The sequence below is a fragment of the Manihot esculenta genome, chromosome 12 (genome assembly GCF_001659605.2).
Source record: "Manihot esculenta cultivar AM560-2 chromosome 12, M.esculenta_v8, whole genome shotgun sequence".
In the NCBI taxonomy this organism is placed as follows: Eukaryota; Viridiplantae; Streptophyta; class Magnoliopsida; order Malpighiales; family Euphorbiaceae; genus Manihot; species Manihot esculenta.
The window spans coordinates 26413448-26419447 of NC_035172.2; positions in this window are offsets into that span (position 1 = coordinate 26413448).

Genomic DNA, 6000 nt, shown 5'->3' on the forward strand with positions numbered 1-6000 from the left:
CCGTGTCTCCCAGGTACACTCTTCAATGTTGTGGTGATTCCAAAGGACTTTCATCATCGGGATTTCTTTATTTCTCAACTTTCTGATCTGAGTGTCAAGAATCCGTACTGGCTGTTCAACATAAGTGAGATCCTCTTGGATCTCCATATCAGGCTCACTAAGAACCTTACTCGGATCTAACACAAACTTTCTTAACATAGAAACATGGAAAACCAGATGGATTCTCTCCATTGAAGCAGGTAAATCTAGCTTATACGATACATTCCCAATCTTTTACAGGATCTCAAAGGGCCCAATGTACCGTGGAACTAGCTTACCTTTCTTCCCGAATCGAATCACCCCTTTCATTGGAGACACCTTGAGCAATACCAAATCCCCCTCCTGAAACTTTACTTGCCTTCTGCGGATATCTGCATAACTCTTTTGCCTACTTACAGCAGTCTTGATCCTTTCTCTGATTATGGGCACCACTCTGCTGGTGATCTCTACAAGCTCAGGCCCTGCCAAGGCCCTTTCCCCAACTTCTTCCCAGCAAACAGGTGACCTGCACTTCCTTCCATACAAAGCTTCATATGGAGCCATCCCTATGCTAGCATGATGGCTGTTATTATAGGCAAACTCCACCAAAGGTAGATGCTGCCTCCAAGAACCGCCAAAATCTAGCACACACATTCTGAGCATATCCTCTATTGTCTGGATGGTCCTCTCTGATTGTCCGTCTGTTTGTGGATGGAAAGCAGTGCTAAAATCCAACCTGGTACCCATAGCATTCTGCAGACTCTGCCAAAACTTGGAGGTGAACTGGGGCCCTCGATCAGACACTATTGAAACAGGAACCCCATGTAGCCTGACAACCTTATCAATATACACCTGCGCCAACTTGTCCACAGAATAGCCACTCCTGACAGGGATGAAGTGAGCAGATTTGGTGAGTCTGTCCACAATCACCCATATGGAGTCCAATCTGTTGGACGCCGCCGATAGCCCCACCACGAAGTCCATAGCTATATTCTCCCATTTCCACTCTGGAATAGGTAGTGGGTTAAGCATTCCAGCCGGCTTCTGATGTTCCAGCTTCACCCTCTGACACACTTCGCAGGCTGACACAAACTGTGCCACTTCTCTTTTCATAGCTGGCCACCAATAAACCTTCTTCAAATCTTGATACATTTTGGTGGCTCCAGGGTGAACACTGTATCTGGCATTATGAGCTTCCCTCATAATGTCTCCCTTCAGTCCCACGTCATCTGGTACACACAATCTATTCCCATAGCAGAGGATCCCCTTACTGTCAAATCTGAACTGCTCATTCTTGCCTGACTGAACAGTCCTGGCAATCTTCAATAACTCTGGGTCCTCATGCTGTTTCTGAGCCACCTGCTCCAGAAACATGGGTGCCACTCTCATCTGGGCTATTAAAGCACCTGTACCAGACAACTCCAACTGTAGACCTTCATTGATGAGCTCAAAGAACTCCCTCACTACTGGCCTCCTCTCTGCTGAAATATGGGACAAACTGCCAAGTGATTTCTGGCTTAAGGCGTCTGCCATGACATTCGCCTTACCCGGATGGTACTGGATCTTGCAATCATAGTCACTAAGCAGTTCTACCCATCTTCTCTGCCTCATATTCAGCTCCCTCTGACTCAGGATGTACTGTAGGCTTTTATGATCTGTGAAGATCTCACATTTAACCCCATAAAGGTAGTGCCTCCACATCTTGAGTGCAAAGATCACCGTTGCCATCTCTAGGTCATGTGTAGGGTAATTCAACTCGTGCTTCTTTAGCTGTCTAGAAGTATAAGTAATCACCCTTTCATTCTGCATTAGCACACAACCCAGTCCCACACGGGACGCATCGCAAAAGACTGTGAAGTCCTCATTACTAGTTGGCAGAGCTAACACCGGTGCTGAAGTCAACCTCTTCTTTAGCTCCTCAAAGCTCTCTTCACACTGGTCGGTCCACACGAACCTCTGGTTCTTCTTAGTCAATCTGGTCATGGGAGCTGCAATCTTAGAGAAGTCCTGAACGAACCTCCTGTAGTAACCTGCCAAACCCAAGAAGCTCTTCATCTCTGTCACTGTGGTGGGTCTAGGCCAGTTAGCTACAGCTTCCACTTTCTTGGGGTCTACCTCGATTCCATTTTCTGACACCACATGCCCCAAGAAAGAGATGCTCCTCAGCCATAACTCACACTTGGAAAACTTGGCATACAAGCCATGTTCCCTCAAGGTCTGCAGAACTAACCTCAGATGATGGGCATGCTCCTCTGCATTCCTGGAATACACTAAGATATCATCTATGAAGACAATAACAAAGTGATCCAGGTACTGGCTAAACACTCTGTTCATGAGATCCATGAATGCTGCAGGGGCATTGGTTAACCCGAACGGCATCACAAGGAACTCATAATGCCCATATCTGGTCCTGAATGCTGTCTTCGGTACATCCTCTTCTCTTATCCTCAACTGATGGTACCCTGATCTCAGATCTATTTTGGAGAAACAACCTGCTCCTGCTAGCTGGTCGAATAGATCGTCGATCCTTGGCAACGGGTACTTATTCTTGGTAGTGACTTTGTTCAACTGCCTGTAGTCGATACAAAGTCTAAGGGATCCATCCTTCTTTTTCACAAATAGCACTGGAGCACCCCAAGGTGAGGTACTCGGTTGGATGAATCCTCTATCTACCAACTCTTGCAACTGCTCCTTAAGCTCCTTCAATTCTGCTGGTGCCATCCTGTAGGGAGGAATAGAGATCGGTCTGGTTCCAGGCATCAATTCAATTTCGAACTCTATTTCCCTAGCAGGTGGTAAACCTGGCAGCTCGTCTAGGAACACATCTAAAAACTCACTGACCACGGGCACTGAGGCGGGCTCTCTGACATGACTATCCAGCTCTCTCACATGAGCTAGAAAACCCTGACAACCCCTCCTGAGTAGCCTACGAGCCTGTAGGGCTGATATCAAACCTCTAGGTGTACCCCTCCTGTCTCCTCTGAAGACAACCTCTGACCCATCCTGACATCTGAACCTAACTACCTTGTCTCTGCAGTCCAAGGTAGCACCATGGGTAGATAGCCAATCCATCCCTAGAATGACGTCAAAATCTATCAAATCTAGAACCACAAGGTCGGCGGATAGGCATCTTCCCTCAACAAAAACTGGACTATACTGGCAGACTGACTCTGCCACTAACGGGTCACACTTGGGTCCACTGACCCATAGGAGACACTCTAACCCAGATACCATCAATCCCAACCTCTCGACGGCCCTCGGAGCAATGAAAGAATGAGATGCACCAGGGTCCATTAATGCATACACATCAGAACAACCAATGATGAGATTACCTGACACCACTGTGTTCGATGCATTTGCCTCCTGCTAAGTCATTGTGAAGATCCGTACTGGGGCTGATGGACCTTCACCTCTGAAATCCGCTGAAGAAGAGGCTGCCCCTCTTCCTCTGCCTCTGCCACTAGCCTGAGTCGCGGCTGGAGCTGCTGGCTGAGCCACACTACCAGAAGCTGTCTGCTGAGACTGTGCTACAAAAGCTGCTCTAGGACACTCCCGAGCTATGTGTCCCTCCTGCCCACATCTGAAGCAGGCTGTCGTCCCAACCAGACATACGCCCTTGTGTGGCTTCCCACACTTCTTGCATACTGCATTATCTGCACCTGAGCTCGAGCCACCTCCTAATCCCAGACCTGACTTGATCTTGCTCCAAAACTTGTTCTTCTTTGGCTTCCTGGTGGTGTTGCCCCACCTCTTACTGCCTGAACTCAGAGAAAAAGGGTCTAACTTTCCCCCACCTGGGGTCTTGGAACCAGAATGCTGTGCCACTGACTGCTTGACTTTCCCTTCGATTATTGCACTAGCCTCCATTCTCCGAGCCATATCTACTATGGCATGGAAACTCTCCCTCTCTGCTGACTGAATCAAGGAGGAATACCTGGAATGGAGCTTCATGATATACCTCCTTGACTTCTTCTGATCTGTATCCAGATTCTGCCCAACAAACGGCAACAGCTCCAAGAATCTGTCTGTATACTCATCCACACTCATCTCATCCGTCTATCTCAACTGCTCAAACTCAATCATCTTCAATTCTCTTGAACTGTCAGGGAAAACCCATCCTGCAAACTCATTTGCAAACTCCTCCCACGATAGGCTGTCCAACCTCGGGTTCACATAGTTCTTAAACCACTCTCGGGCCTTCTTGCATTTTAATGTGAACCCAGCCATCTGAATGGCTCTACTGTCATCAGCTCCTACCTCATCTGTAATTGTCTTGACCCTCTCAAGGTACACAAACGGGTCATCACCGGTTTCAAACTGGGGAGCACCCAGCTTCATGTAATCGGTCATCTTGACCTTGCTCCCCCCAGATGAGCTAGGTTTAGGCATTTGGGTTTCTGGGACAGTAGGTGCTGTTGGTGGTGGAGGAGGTGCAGCATTCCCTGGGGTAGGGTTTGCTGTACCTGGATGGTAGGGTGGGGGTGGATACATAGGGTACTGTGGGTATGGTGGGTATGGCATCTGAGAGTGATAAGGGTTAAAACTAGGGTAATTCGATGTACCTCCCATCGAATACCCGGGATTATGGGAAAAGGGTGGGTAGTAAGGTGGCTGAACAAACCCCGAGGCCTGAGTGCCTCCTTGGGACTCTCCAATTCCCTCTTCCGATATACTTACTCCGAGACTGCCATCCCTCCTCTGATCCACATCCATCTGATCCCCCACATCCTCTGACATATCCCCTTGCATTGTTCCCCTCACTGATCTGCTTCTACCCAGATCCAAAGACCTTCTAGGGTCTCTTACTGCTCTTTCCCTGCTAGACCTGCTAGACATTGCCCTTGGCAATGCAGGAGGACGGGCATCAGTGCCCTCGTCCTGGGGTGGTACTTCAGTCAATCGTGCCGATCGACGAGTTCCTCTCATCCTATTTTCTGAAAAACAGCATACATCACATAGAACATTAGCATCAAATGGTTCATGTGGAAGCACATGGACCCGCATCACATACATCACATACATAGCATATCATTAATGCACATGCATATAATCATGGCATTTCACATAATCATTCAAGACAGGACTCTACATCCTATCCTAGTGGACATGATTTTCCTATTGTGCTTGACCTTCTAGAACATCTATAAGCCCAACACTCTAGGTCCGACCATATGAACCTAGGGCTTTGATACCAATCTGTAACGACCCGGAAACCGGACCGCTACCGGCGCTAGGATCTAGATCGGCTTAAGGCCGCCGGGACCCGTAGCAAGCCAAACATTCATCCTGAATACCTGCTTAATCCCATACATAAAAATTTTAAACTTTTCTTTCATTCATTGGCCAAACTCGACCTGTGCATGCACTATACACAATCATAATCATCAGCCCACACTGGAGTCCTCAACAATGCTCCAATGGGGTAACATACATACATTAAGTTTGGTTTTCAATAATCATCATTAAACATTTAAGATCATGTGCCACAAAGGGATTAACACAGTACTATGGTCAAGCACAACTCTAAACTTTCATAAGCATCATTACATAACATTTTTATATCATACTTTTATATTACATCATATCCATGTCCACATCTAGCTATTACAATAACAATACTCTACTCCTGCTGACCTCCTAGTCTACCTTGTACCTGCAAACCTGGGGGTTAAGGGAGAGGGGTGAGTTATAAAGCCCAGTGAGCAGAACAATTAAACATTCAATTTAAAATTTCATGTTTTCATGAAATGCAACACATCACAAACAATTCACATCAAGGATGGTATTGTCACCAATAGTCCTCTACATTCCAAGGTGCCAGGACATAGAATGGGTCAACCGGTCTTTCTCTTAAACATAACATATCATAACATTCCAACGTGCCGGGACGTAGAATGGGTCAACCGGTCTTTCTCTTACATAGTGCCGGGACGTGGAATAGGTCAACCGGACTTCCATATCATACCATACCGTGTCATATCA